This window comes from Sipha flava, unplaced genomic scaffold (genome assembly GCF_003268045.1).
Source record: "Sipha flava isolate LNK unplaced genomic scaffold, YSA_version1 219_pilon_pilon, whole genome shotgun sequence".
Classification (NCBI taxonomy): domain Eukaryota; kingdom Metazoa; phylum Arthropoda; class Insecta; order Hemiptera; family Aphididae; genus Sipha; species Sipha flava.
The window spans coordinates 339,680-355,727 of NW_020272848.1; the positions used below are offsets into that span (position 1 = coordinate 339,680).

The 16,048-nt window shown below is 36.7% G+C and overlaps 1 protein-coding gene across 10 annotated transcripts in view; it reads right to left on the minus strand.

Annotated features, from left to right (window-relative positions):
- Positions 1–16,048, minus strand: part of LOC112683109 (protein grainyhead-like) — a 97,923-nt gene that overhangs the window by 32,983 nt on the left and 48,892 nt on the right. The window contains exon 1 of one of the 10 annotated variants that reach the window (XM_025553993.1): positions 15,581–15,684. The exons of the other annotated variants lie outside the window; for them this stretch is intronic. The gene's annotated coding sequence lies outside the window, so the exon portion shown is untranslated. Of the gene's footprint in view, positions 1–15,580; positions 15,685–16,048 lie in introns of those variants that run through there. 10 annotated transcript variants of the gene reach the window in all.

The window sequence follows — 16,048 nt, forward strand, 5'->3', positions numbered from 1 at the left end:
GAAACGCGTATTGAACGCGCGCGCGGACGATGTTCCGACAAAAAGTGTTTCAAAAAAAAAAAAAAATTAACAATCGTAAAAAAAAAAAAGGTCGTCGGAGACCGCCGAGCCTATTGTGCGCGCGTTCGGGCGGTTCCCATTGTGTGACCGGTGGTTTTACGCGGTAGCCGTAAATCGGTTTGTTCGGAACTGGACTGACTCGCGCCCGCCGCAAAACTCGTTCTACGCGCGCGCGACCTATCCTATTCGCCCGACGACGAGCAGCAGCAGATAACCAGTTATTATTATTGTTATTATTGTTGTTGTTGTTGTTGTTCGCGTGTTATATTGTTCGTGTGTTTACCGCGCCGTGACCTTTGGTCTCATTATAAAAAAAAAAAAAAAAAACGGAACCTGTTGTGCGCACACGTATGCAAACTACACCGACTCGACCGACGACCGGTAGGCTCCCCAAACGATTTCATTATCAAGTTGGTGTCATCGCGTCTAGTTTTCCGTTCCACGTGCAACACGTGCCGACGTCGCGATAAGACCGCTCGTCACATCATCACTCCGCGTCGCCTTATCTCCGCGTTACGCGCATTTCTAGCACTGTTGCTGCGTCCCTCTCGATGACATTATCACTCGTTGGTTTCGTCGTTAATCACTTAATCACCAGTGGCGTAAACACGGGGGAGGTTCAACCCTTTTATTTAGCTGGATACATAAAATTTCATAACACCGTTAGTTGTTTCAACCCTTATCACATTCACACATCAGTATGAATTAGCAAGTGAGCCAAGAGAAATACAAGTGTTGTCGTACGTGAAATAAATTTAATAGTTCTTTTTTCCGACCATGAGCGCCCCCCTTAAAAGTTTCCTGTCCACGCCACTGTATCGGTACACAACCATCGTGTCCATGACGACATGCGGTGTTTATTATTACGCGGTATCGTTTTTCGTAACCGACATCATCGTGTTTACACCGAATGTAGGTCTCCGTTGCGCACGGCGTGTCCGTTATGTGTTTACGGCCGCCGGTGCGTGAACCGATACGATTTTCTTCTTATTGCGTCCGAATATGCGATACGCGGACACGCAATACAATATAGCAAACGCGTTTCGGGCGATTATTTTCTTCCGACGGCAGCTTAACGTGTAGCAGCGGCTCGGGAACGTATGAAAACATTAAAAAAAAAAAAAAAAACACGCGTACATAGACCGTAACACGGACAGAATGCCGCGGAGGAAAAAAGTCATCGCGTCGACGATGAATACCTATGAACGAGAAAACGAGGGACCACGAAATCGGATGTCGGAACGCGGAGAAGACGCGACCCCCCTCGGTGATTAATTGTTTTATAAGATTTCCAAATGGCAAACAATGAGAGACTATGAGAACTGTTCCGCACGTCCGTGCGGCCGTCGCTACCGGGTATATAGTTAGGAGCGCCCCGCGATGTGGCTTCCTCCTCCTGTAGTGCGTGCGTGTTTACACAACCCTTTTGAAAATCATTTACGATCCTGTCTTGCACAACCAGAGATTTTTTTCATTTTTAACGCTCTATTCATGCGTTCTCGCAGTACGCGGATATGACAATAGGTAACCGAGCCCGTACGCGTACACGGCCATACTGCATAAACACGGGCCCGGGACAATTTGATGCGAAAAGGATTTAAAGGTCGACATTGACAAATGAGGAGCACACCAAGTGTCTCGCGCGTTTATCGTTTCAATATTTGTTTTTTCGACACCGTCGAGAGTGGGTATTATGCGTGTGTGCGTGTTTGAGGACCTTAAGGATGTATATATATATATATATATATATATATATATATATACATATATTTATGTATGTTTATGATGCGGCGTACGTAGATGGATTAGAAGTCGTGTCGTACGATTTAAATATAGCGATTAAAGAAAAAAAAGGGCATGTGTGTATAAAGTAACGGTTTTTTTTTATTATTATTTTCTCCACGATGCTCGAAATTCTCATGATTCCGAAAAATGTTCACGGTTTGTTTACTACTACCCTTCGAGAGACATTTATACAGATGCGGTAGTCGATAATAAATATAATAGGTCACCATTTACACGTCGTCCCCTACAGATGTTTATCGAAAACGAAATCTAAGGGTTTCCTGAAAAAAATGAAAAAAAAAAACTCAACAGTGCACGAAAACCCAAAGGCATATATCCGAGAAGGCACTTAAAAAAAAGACAAGAACCATAATTACTTAAGAAAACAAACAATATAATTTTCAAACTCTCTGGGCATTAAATGTGAATAACTTTTTTTTGTATATTTGATCGTCAAATGATCCAAATCGTATGTATATATACGTATATACTATTCGTACGAAAACGTATTGTTATAATACATATAAGGTACAATTGTTCTTAACGCATGCACGAAAATTAGATACACTGTATATACATATAATACACGTAAACAACAACGTCAGTTTCTTTTTTACCTACGGTGTGTGTATACATTTTTTGATTACTGGTTTTCCGTCGTTTGTCAGCGGATATCATGGGAATTTCCCCGTCGTCGCCGTTCACCTGGGGTGTGTATAAATAATATACACGCGGTGTGATAGGTGCCACAAGTATAGGTGTACGATGTACACGACGGCGGCCGTCGCCGAGCAAATGATTTGTGAGAGATAAAAATAATAAAAAAAATTACCTAAGTAATAACTACATAAGAGAGACAAGACGGCGTATCTTATACGGACGAAAGGGAAATAACACCGTTAATTTAGTATGGAGCTCGAACTTATACGTTGAGCAGACGTAACACATATATGCAAATGACTGTAATCACGACGATGATTGCGCCTCAGGACCTTAGTTGCCCTGTTACACACACACACACACACACACACACACACACACACGATAGCTCATACATATACCTGCATAGTATAATAACAATATAATATCTACCCCCAAACGAGATGGAAGTCGATAAAAATGTAAATCCCGCATATCAAAAATACGACTACGATTTGTGAAGACCATTGTTGTTCGCAGTATATAAGTATACCAACCTATATGTACGTATACCGATATATAATATTATATACTATCAAACACATTGGGGGGAGGGGGGGATCGCGGAACAAAAAAAGGGACACGCGAGAGATCCATCGAATTTAATATACCATATATATATAATAATATGACATATGTACCATATGTACTACGTTACAGAGCAGCGTTAAATTGTAAACCGGCCTATATACATTATGTTTTCCTCGTAAACGCGAGAAATGTCATGAAACGTTGCAAGTAGACCAAGTAGACCTGTTCAACTTAACCCAGTTCCTAGGGAAGGTTGTAATAAGTAATGCTCGTTTATAAACTGAAACGTGTCAACGAGAAAAGTCGACTTATAAATTAACGCGGGCGGCAGTATCGGAGTATGATGTGCTACCGACCTAGAGCTTTTCTATAGGTACGTACGCATAAAATAATAATGATAAATAATAGTTTTTATGTCATATCATCTGTAATGCACGAGTACATACACGATCCGCCAATATAACTTGGCACCCAAGTCCAAAGAAGCGGTTAACCCTCAACGGAAATTGTTTTTTTATATAAAATAATGTTCGTATTAAGTTAAGAATTATCGTTCACCCGCGTATAATATATAGGACATTTAGGTATAACTGGATATCTAATTATATTCCAATGGCAACGACTGCTGTAAGAGAAAAATTATATACACCAACAATAAAAATAAACGCGCGTAAACGTTTAACCGGAAAACAGCAAAGACGCTATGATTAATTTATTTTCAATAACTCACGTATAAACCATGCAGGTTTACTACTACACGAGTGTAAATACAGCAATTAGATACGTACATTTATACACATACACAAAAACACAAAAACACACACACACAAGTCGGTAGTTCGTGAGAAGGATTTACCGCAACATTTTGGTTGCTAAATCGGTGTAGAAAACTTCAATTTCACCAGCTGCACGTTAAAATTACTAGGTTCAATTGAAAAAAAAAAAAAATAACAAATGCGTACGACGACAACAAGAAAATTGAACAGTCAAATATATATATATATATATATTCACATTGATAATACGACTACACGTACCATAGTCTATACGTGCATAATATGTATGCGTGTATATGTGTACTCGCGCGAGCGTGTGCGTACGAATAGGTTAAGCCAAATGGGCGTATCCGATTATACGTAAGATGGATTATTGCTTCGGTAAATTGCTTTGAGAGAATAGATGTTTATAATATACAATACGTGTTGTAAACCGCAAAAATGAGTGTAAAAAAAAGTACTCGGAAGATTCGAGTTGTATAGACGAAAAGTATCTGTACACCGAAATGAGACGTGCACATGATGAAATTATCAAGAGTATAATGTATATGTATACACACGTTTAAAATATGGTTGGATGTAAAATGCAGATGATACAGTGCGATTTATCAATCGTATCAGTTAATATTTATTTTTATTTTTATTTTTTTTTTTTGCCAGCACTAGTGAATTTATAAAACAAGTTGTTTTGTCCTATTACCGAACACGCAGTTGTAGCAAACAACATTGTATTTATATATAATTGCATCAAAGCAATGTGTGTTAAATACGTTATATGTACATAAATATATATACTACCGTTTTCAGATCAAATAATAATGCCATTTAACACCATGTCGAACATGTGTAATCGATTTGGCCGCATTATTGTTCATAAAACAAACTAGATAACATTGAGACGAAAGAAAAAAAAAGAATAATACAAAAATGCCAGTCCGTTGATGTGTGTTCGAGATGTTGCAGCGCGTATGCTAGAAACGATGATAGGTATGTATTGCCATTTGCGTCGTTCAAGGGTACCCGGAGGAGTGTTGTATATTGGCTATATCTATGTAGTAAAACTGTAAACCGTATGCGGTGGTGGTTTTACGGGGGGTTCAGAGGGTCTATACCCCCCAGGTCACACGTTATGATTGTGATATATTATATTTCATATATTTTGTCTTTGCGAACTAAAATGCCATGCTATGTTTTTTTGTTAGTGTAAGAATTTTAAGACTTTTAAGTAATGAATCATTGATAGGTCAAACGTTTTTTGTCTTCATACGAGTATACGAGTATTACAAGACAATATAAATGGTCACCCACGGAAAAAATTTAAAAAAACCGTCGCTGACTGCGGAGTGACTTAACTTGTCAATGTGGATCGCATCAAATATTTAACAAGTAGTGTGTAGTAATATATATAGTATTGAGCACGAGTTCTTCGTTGCACATAGCGATTTACTATTATTTTTCAGCCATCAGAATGTTTATTTATATATAGAATTCGAGAGACAGGTAAACCCATCCATACCTACCATATAGATATAACCTACTCTTAGTACTTATACAACAGTTGATAACCCTTGCTGTATTATATATTACTATTATCATCATCTTTCTCGTCGCTTACACGCTCGTTCGGCTGTTATCGCTGTGGTTATAATATCACGGGACAATGCGGTGAAAGGGGCAAGGGGCAGTAGGCCGGTGTGTGTTACACACGTAATTCGATGGGAAATCTGATACCACAAGAGTACCAATGTGTAATACGTACACCTCGTTGTAGGAACTAAACGAAAGGAATGCACAACAAAAAAAGGAGTGCAATCGAAAGATCATGGCGATCGCGGGGATAGTGGCAGTGGAGGCGTGATAACGACTGGATAGGTTTTATTCGTTTTTTTTTCACTACGTTGTTTTTTTGCGATATCAATGTTGTATTTTTTTTTTATAATTTTTTTTTTTTTATAATCGTGTTTCGACGATTTCTTGGCCCGCAGCGATCTATTACGAGAGGTTGCAGTGGCGGCGGCGGTAGTGGCGAGAACAATATTAAGAAGAATATACATAATATTAATTATAATAATAATAATGAATATAATACTAAATAATGTGTATAACGTGCACGGGAAGGATTTGCCGACGGTTTAACCCCGGAGACCTCGTGATGCGCGACCACAACAACACACACGGTGGATGGAAGAGGACACATGTATTCGCATAGGTGCTGTGGGAACACTGCAGCGGCGCAGAGGTTGAAAGGTGATAGGTCGCCACGCGTATTATCTTCGTCTCGATCATAGACAAGACATATATGAATACATATACACGTAAACGTATGATCTCACTGGCCGTAGAGTTTACGTAGATGTACGGGGGTTAAGAAGCGTTACGAAAGGAAATAAACATTTTAACACCCAAATAACGCTGTCACGTGGGAAATCACGTAAAGGTGCACGTACGGAAACGAGTAATAACTACACGAGCTCGCCGAACGGTTTTTAAAATATCGCGATTAAAACACGCATACAATATCCGATAATAATATACTATACGAACGCGTAAGCAACTTATGAATAAAACATATATACGCATCATCATCATCATCATAATGTGATAATATATTATATCGCTGTCAATGGTTTGTGATTCGTACGAGCAAAGCGTTGATTATTTTTTTAATTTTTCTTTTTTTTCCAGCCCCTGACAATAACGAGAACGGAACGGATCTGTAGAAAAATAAACATTCTCGAAACATACGCGTAGTATTGGAGAGCAAGAAAAAAAAAACGAAATAAAATAAAATACTCGAGGTTCAACGACGCACACGCCTCGCACGAAGAATTTTGATCAGTGGTCGGCGGCGGCGGCTGCTGCAGAGCAACTCGTCCGGGCGAATCGCTAGGGAAATTCTCATCGGTTTGTATTCATCGTTTTTATACAACGCAAAGACGACGACGACGGAACTACCGCATTCGCATCACGTACGGGCCAAATCGATCCTTACCGGGAAATCGTCAACTTGATCGACGATCGAGACGACCATTATCGGTTTCATCAACGGCCAAATTCGGTCCGGTCGCGACGACTTGGCCTACATGGTGTACCTAATGTACGACACGACGCGGTCGTAATATGTTACCGTTTGTGCGTCTCGAACGAATCGCGACATTACAACCGTGTGTACATTATATGGTACACATCTATCGCGGATTCGCGACTTTACCGTTTTTATTATATTACTACTGCAACGGATCGTTATTATTTTTATTCGTCGTTTCGCGACATTACAATGCGTTGATGTGTAACGCGCACGTTTTGTAAACCGTCGATAAATCATTGTACACGGACGTCGTGTACAATGCGACGATAATAAACGGCGAAGACGGTCAATCATAACATTCCGTAAATGATCTAAATAATGAATTTTAATGAATTTAACGAAACACCGCGATGGAGCGCGCGCGCGCGTGCCAAGGACAACAATTATTATGCAATTAATAATCACGGCAACCTCAAGACGCTTTTCGAATCGTGACCGCTGCACGCCCGAGTGAGTTCTCGAGTGTTATCGACAATTTCTTTAACTCCGATCGCGGCGCGGTACAACATATTTATTATATGTATGTTATTGTAATATATTAGATTAATATTGGATAAACGTTCTTTCCGTACGAGCAGTTTATTAGTCCGCGTGCTTCGCACTCATCTTCCACCACAAAAACTTGATGAGATCAACTTTATTCACGTTTTATCGGCCACCGGATCCGATAAAGATAACAATGAAGCTAATATTCCATGTTATATGTCTGCAATGCAATGATAATCATTATGTTGTACAACAACAATGCGTATTTTACATTTCTGGTGTCTATTATTATTTCAGTCCTATCTTTGCACTTCAGGGCGCCCGGACCGATAAGACACGTCGCAGTAAACGCATAGCGCACGTGTGCTATACAGCAGGTAGTACTCGGTATCTGAAAAAAACGTTACCTGCAACGCGCATGGCGCTTGGATGCGATGTAAAACCGTTCGATTTCCACCCATTGGCGAGCACTATCAACGTGCGAACACGATTACGTGCGTTTCGGTAACGACGGTATAATAATGGTAATAACAATAACGTCTGTTTTGTGCGGTCTTAAACCGGTATTAATGTGTGTACATTATTATTTTCCATGCGGCACGCGGCGGTCGTACACACGCCGAGGGTCATTTCTTGAAATACCGGACCCTCGAACTTGTTCCCGGTAAGTATATAAACATAAACACTTGTTTGATGGCAGAGGTGAAAACTACTACTACTACTACTACTACTACATAAATACTATATAACTATTGGTGCGACTTGTTGCTACTACAGTATAGGTGCACACATGCACACAACACCCACGCCAAATATGTGAAGCCGGTTCATTCATAAAATAAAATCGAATCTATAAAGTTATGCGTGCGCGTTCACGTATAAAACGCGCACGCGGGAAAATTTCCGTTTATTCGTACACACGGTCCGTTTAACAAATAATAATATCCCCTTTTTTCGTTCATGTGCGCGCGCGCACGTATGTATATACGTAGTAATAATTTCGAAATATCTGTTGCGTCGTCGACGATTTCTCAACAACATATTCTATGGTTCTCTTTTTTCTTATTATTTTTTTCTTTTTGTACGCCTTCGATAAAACATTTTGCGAGCAATTTATAAACTCTTCGTCTCTCGCTCAATCTCTCTGTTCGTACGTTTATTTTTTCAATTCCGTTTTCAGTAGCCTGGATGACAACGACGACTACAATGGTAGACGATTGATGTCGGCCGTAAAACAAAATTGGTTTGATATATCTGTCGGTTTTTTTTTTTCGTTTCCCTTCCTCCGGGCAGTGGCCAATTAAAGTACACACACATATATATATATATATATACGGTAAGCAGTGTCTGGGCCTGCGGCGGGAAGTAGGAGCGTGCGCGAGAGAGATAGAAAAGAGTTTTGCTTGTACAGAATTCTAAACTTTATCCATTGTACTGCGCTGCTATTGGAAAGGGTTTTCTAGAGAATGTGTAGTATTTATATAAAAGAGAAAAAAAAATAGAAGTATATAAAACGGGGAAAAAAATAGTCGCATGCCGATATAATAAATAACCGCTATGGAATAAAATAATTTTCTCGTGCACGCGCGCAGGACGACCGACGACGACGACGAAACGGAACGGCGGCGAGACGAGTGGAACGCGCGCGAAAAAATGTTTTTACACCGTCGGCGGGCGGGCGGGCGGGAAAGCTGAATAAATTCGTGTGCGCGCGCGCGCGCCGGCCGTTGTCATCTTCCGATTGGTTGGACGCGTTCCAAACGGGCGGCGACTGTTTGTCGGGCGGCGGCCAGCGATCGCTTTTTTATGACACGTTACCGATAAACGTATACCACACAACGTATACGCGGCGAATGGAAGGAAAACGTATATATATAAAAAAAAAAAAAAATAATAATAATAATAATAATAATAAATAAATACAATATATAACGTACGAACGATAGTCGTCGCCGATTAAATTATATCCATACGGCGGCGCCGATTTTTATCTATACTATTCGTACGCGAACGCGCGGAACTTACGATTTATAATAATATTAAATATTTTACGAGTGTCCATAACCCGAGAGACATAGAGGTGGGTACGTGGATAGTATTTATTCGTATTCTCGAGAAAAAGAAAAAAATAACTTCTTCGTCCGACGGACATAATGTATAATATAATATCGTCGTGTATATTTATGTATTTATGTGTGTACGTGTATACGTAATGATTGAATTAATGGTAAGTTGGTTTTTTACGAGCGCTGCGAAAGCCTATAGGTACGCGAATAACGTATGAGACGACGACGATCTTTATATTTCTAAATAAATACGTACAGGAGAGGTGTATACGATGTACAATACGTCGTCGCCCTACACGAGAGGGGAAAAAACAGATAACTGTCCGACCGATGAAAAAAAAACACCGACTGTACTTACTAAGATGGTGCCATGCACATATAATATATAAGGCTTACGATATGGTATTTTACGAAGTAAGTCGAACAGGTACGACTCGATATGAATAGGTTTTCCGATTAAATTGTTAAATTGTCCGTTCAACCGACGCAAGAGTAAGTAATATATCCTAGCGGGTAGGTAACGGTGAGTGTATATATATATATGTATAACGTGTAAAATATTATAAGTATTTATATGATTGTACAGTGTACATAAATTTTTATTTTTTTATAATTCGGTCGAGTTAAATACGAATGCACAGAGAACATTACCCGCGTACAGATATTTTACATGTATATGACGTACAATAAACTAGTAAAAAAATTTCACGTTATATTCATAAACGTCCACGCGCATGTTATCATTTGACGAAAGTTATTAAAATGTTATTTTACGACAGCAACGTAAAAATTAGTGTATAATAAATAAATAAAAAAAAACAATCTATATAAATGTAATAAACTAATTATTTTATTAACAGTATTATTATTATTACTTCCAACTGCTGTCCGCACATTTAACGCGCAGTCAATTTATACAAGAGAAAAAAAATGTCTTTGAATTCGTCGTTAATAGCAGTTGAATATATATATATATATATATAGGTACTATTTTATATTAACACAACGTGTTTCGTTAAATGCGATTAAGTTTCAATAAATCTATACATTATATTACATCGGGTAAATAAGAGTCACGTTGTATGCGCTATAGGGTCAAACTGTAAATTATAAATCAATACAATCCCGTTATACATTTACATATACCTTCAACTTTACGAAATTGAAGATTTGTTCACGGACACCGACTTTCAATTGGAAAAATTATTTCAAGGATCGTTTACAGATTAGTATTATAGAGAAATTCCTGAAAGCAGTTAGTTTCCGATATCGTAATAAATCAAAGAAATCAACAAGTAGCAAAATACTATTTTATATGAACATACGGCAGATCGTATGAATTACTATTAGTACGAATGTGCAACAAGAAGTATAACATTGCGTTTTCATATTTTCAGACATCAATAAATAATCTTCACTGTAGTTTTGATGACGTGGAAATAGATTTCAAACGATTTTTATCCTAAATTTTGTTCGCGGACTTCAAAACGATATTCATTCCAGTGGATTCGAAAAAAAATTAACAACTCAATACGCGTGTACCTACCTACATGGATACCCCACACCGACACGCACGTATATTAGGTTGCCTATCCAAGAGCTTTACGCTATAATATTCGTTACATATAAAAATTATATTTTATAATATGTATATAATAGTTCTGAACAAAAAAAAAAAAAATATACGAAGAATGAAGTAAACGAGAGCCATGAGAATGAGAAGAAATAAAATTATTCTACGCAAACGACAGTCAAGATAAATATATATTATAACGTATTTAACTTATCGAAATTATATTTTATTAAATAACGATTTTGATCGATCATCTGTGTACACATTAAGTTCGAATTTAAATTTACAGGGCCAAATAAATCGTTCCAGGAAATCATTATAAGTAGCAGAATTTGTTACTGTTAATGGACAGTATTTTAATAAACGGTATAATATTAGTATTATTATAGTATAAATATTATGGGAAACACGGTATTTGTATATTCTCGTTGATCGTTTAGAGTGACACACGTTTGCAATATTTTAAGGGTTCAACGAATGTATCAAATCTTGCATATACTATTATACACGGCGGCAAAATAGAAAAGTCTTGAGTATTGACCTCCCGATACCAGTTTTATTTTAAAAACAACCGAAAGTCTCTTATACTATATACATACAATAATTTATAAATATTCAATATATTATATAAATATGCGAACGTGTAGCTCGTTATGTGTACCTACCTTTGCCGGTGGTGTAAATCACAGAAATCACCCACCCACAAGACCGACACCAATTATAATTGCAATATAATAATATACATGTGTGTGTACTGTGTATATATACGTTAACGGCACGAATATATTTATATATTATTTTAAATATTAAAAACGCAAGCGTTTGAATGTTTCAACATGGACACGAAACAATATTTTAAACGGGAAAACAATGTAATCTTTTTTTTTTTTTTTAAAAAAAAAAAAAGAGATAAAATAAAAAATATGCGGTCTATGCCCCATATATATAATGTAATAAAGATATCCGTTCATCGTCGGCGGGGTTTTTACTCGTATTATTTTATCAGGCAAACGGAGTTTCACGAGTACAGCGTTTCTTTCCACTGCACATTATTACATCTCGTCTATTATTTTGATTGATAGACGCATGTCGATCGCCAGATCGGAAAGCATTCATTAATACAGAGCACTAAGTGTTTTTTCCCCCGTTGATTAATGGTCGAAAGTAGTGTATGCGATGAGATGCGTTTCTAACGATCGTCAGAAGGAAGACGGACGACACGACGACGACTAACAGACAGTTTTTATTTTTTATTTTTTAAACTTGTCTTACATGGTAACGCTTTCAAAATAACTAATAGATACGTTTTAATTAAAAAAGCAAATCGACTGCTATGAACATTTACCGTTGCGGTTTTGTCTTATACTATTCTACACAAACCACTAAGTAAAAACACATCGTTTGCGCTTATTATAACATCTGAGATGTTACATATATTTGCACCTATGTAGTATAAATAATATACGACGATCTGAGTATATAATCACCTGAATACAAGTCAATTTGGTAAAATATATAAAAGCGACAATTAGTTTTAACACAATATCGACATTTCGAAATACAATGCGTATGCGAATGGACTAAAAGCATGTGGTAACAATCTAAAACAATCGGTTTGTATTATATACCTAAGAATATAATGTACCCGGAACGATATTCACAGCGTAATAATATAAATCCGAATCATCAATTTGAGCTTGTACGAACGACCGAAGTTTGCTTCCGACATATCATGATAGTCAGGTTAGGGCTAGGATTTGTATGCAATGAAAAATAGTGAGATATGCATTTTATTTACCATAATATGCAAAAATATGCATTTAAATTTTTATAAGATAAATACACAAATATAGTTACAAAAAAAAATTTATTTATTGTAATACATCAGTGATTAACTGTTTGTCTTAATATATTTTAATTGAGAAGAACAAGAACAAGAACAAGAAAAATGTTTGACAAAAACCAAGTTTTATACTTTAATCAGTAGGACTAGAATTAAATACGAAATATTAATATTGAATTATAAATATTAATTACGAAATATAATGACGTAAAACATTTATTTTTCGCATTCTTAAAATCGAAATATGCCAAAAAATGCGAAGTAAAAATACCTCCATTTATCTCATTATGAGATAATTCGTGTCCGTTACTAACAAAATCAATGATCAGAAGTCGCAAAAAAAAAACAAAACTTACTGTGTTGCACACAAATCCTAGCCCTGATGATAATTATTAATTGGACACTAATCAGCCGGTTAAAACAACGTACACATATTCTATTTTTACGGTCGATAAATCTGCACGAATTAATTATTGCGTTCATTTGTACAGGATACCTATGTGTTACACACGCTTATATTTCAAATGTTAGGTTTGTACGCATGTTAAGCCTTGAGACCTACGGGCGTTTTAGCAACGGTGCGTACACATTATCTATGAACACACGCACACACACACACGCATTTATGTGTATTATTATTTTTTTTTTCCATAGAGGGGTCACCGGTGGACAATATAATACCTATATCTGTGCACATTATTATAGCTGTTTCCCCGCGCGCAAACAGCACCGCGACGATGGGGTAATACGGACCCTAGAAAGTCCGTCAAGAATATTATATATTTTCCCATGATGTTCTTATGTCCCTGCGAGTTCTATATACGAGCGAGCATACGTACATGGACACGTAGCCGTGTACTGCTGCGTTTGCTGCAATGTCCCTGCAGAAATCAGCTGGACAAAGGTCTCTCCCCCTTTGGCTCTTTTGTGTCCGACGCACTGTCTTGCGCATACTAATCAAATACACACACACACACACACACACACACACACATATATATATATATATATATAAACCATCGAAGTACTACCACGACGGCACACCGTATGTGTCCAGGCGAGCACCCCATAAATAGTACGGGTAGTATCTTCGCACCACCGGCCATTCGCACACACCCAACTAACTCTATTGTTTAATTCCCCGCGGACAACAGAGACAGTAATGAGGAGACGGCGGTTTTTTTGTTTTAACGGCGAGAACAAAATTCGTTAAGAAACGTCTGCAGTACAGCGGGGTGCGCGATACTTGGAAATAATACAATTTCGTTTTGTGTCCGAAAAAAAAAACTGATAAGTCCAATTAATGTCATTATTACTATACACGTCTACAAAGTACACAGCGTAATATTATTTTATTAATTTATACATTACGTGATATTATTGCGGAAAAAATGGATGAAATCCAATTCGAAATATGTAAGAATAAAAAATAAGAAGACAATTCTAACAATATTAACCATATAAACGCGATGGTATTTTATGATGATTGACGCCGCACTGCGACACGCACGAAACAGACACATGAACTCGTATTTCGACGATACAACAACCCGTGCACCTACGTATTACTTTCCGTTCGACACGTGGATATGCTGAATAGTTTGTAATATTAGAATGAACTTAACCCTGAGACGTTCCTAAATTCGATTGCGCTATCATATTTTAAAATCAATTAGTCGATTTCAGATTAGGTATACACGTGTAAGCAACATACCCATATGCATGCAAGCAATATGTGCAATGATTATAACGAGGATATAATGATATACCGCGCGCATACACCTTGAGACGATAAGAATATAATATGATTATTTATTTTTTCCCAATGATTTTTGATTCACACAGAAGGCTCTCGTTTACACTAAATGGCGGAAACTATAATGTGGAGAAATCTCTCAGGTATAACGTCATTTTACATTAAAATTATAATTAAACCAACAACGGGCGTTGGGTTAATTAAAAAATAGTACACAATTAAAACCAAAAAATTAATTTTTATTTAAAACAATAAGTAATACGATAAGAATATATATATAATTGAAAAAAACCAACACTGAGGACACAAAAATAGACGTAAAACGTACTGATACAAAGAATATTATTTAAAGATGTAGTACCAGTAATTGTTATCATGCGATTACGATAAGATAATAAGTATAAAGTTAATTATTTTGTAGTTAATTTAAATAAAAAAATAATGGAATAATAAATTTCCGAATGAGATTATTCATACAAAAATATATATATAATAATTTGAAAAGAACTTCACGAAAAAAAAAAAAAATAGGAGATAATTTTAAGACTAAAACGGTAAACTTTAAATGCAATTTGCATGAAATTATTTATAAAGAAAATAAATAAGAATATCAGGTATCAAATGCTATATGCACCGCCCGTCTAAAATTAATTTCAATATCTATCAAAGTAAGAAATTGGCCATTTTGCATGTATATAAATGATAAAGATAATTTTTACAAAAATAAAAGATTTGCATGATATCCGTCCCGCGACGAGAACAAACACATATTTTACTCAGGCGGAAACAGTTTTTTTAACTGTAGTTGAAAAAATGAAACACTTTATACCCGAGAGACTTCTTCATAAAAGTAATATACGGAGCGACGAAAAAATCAAATACTACGGAATAAACCAAATAAAAAAAAAAAAATTTACCTTTGACGGGGAATTGCGATGAACTGATTTCGTACACGCGGTAAACGGCACACAACCGACGAACTGTCGAAAAAAAAACTAGTAAAACCGTACTCGAACGAAAAAACTTAAAACAACAAAAAAAAAAAAATAAATAATAATAATAACAGTAACAACTACGATACGAAATAATCTGTTTAAACACGTTAAATACAAAAAAATTAAGATAATATCTTTAGATAATATCTTTTAAATCGACGCACAGAATAAAAAAGAAAGAGAAAAAAAAAAGAAACAAAAACGAAGTAATAATAGTAATAACGATTAAATAAAAGATCGCACTCGCGCGCGTGTTACACGAATTATTTATAATAAATCACACGACGCGGCGGAAAATCCGTCGGCGGAAAAACGTGTGCGCGTGCGAATCGTTACCAACTCGTCGCGCGGACTACTCTTAACTACTGTGCAGCAGGTCGCGGCGGCGGC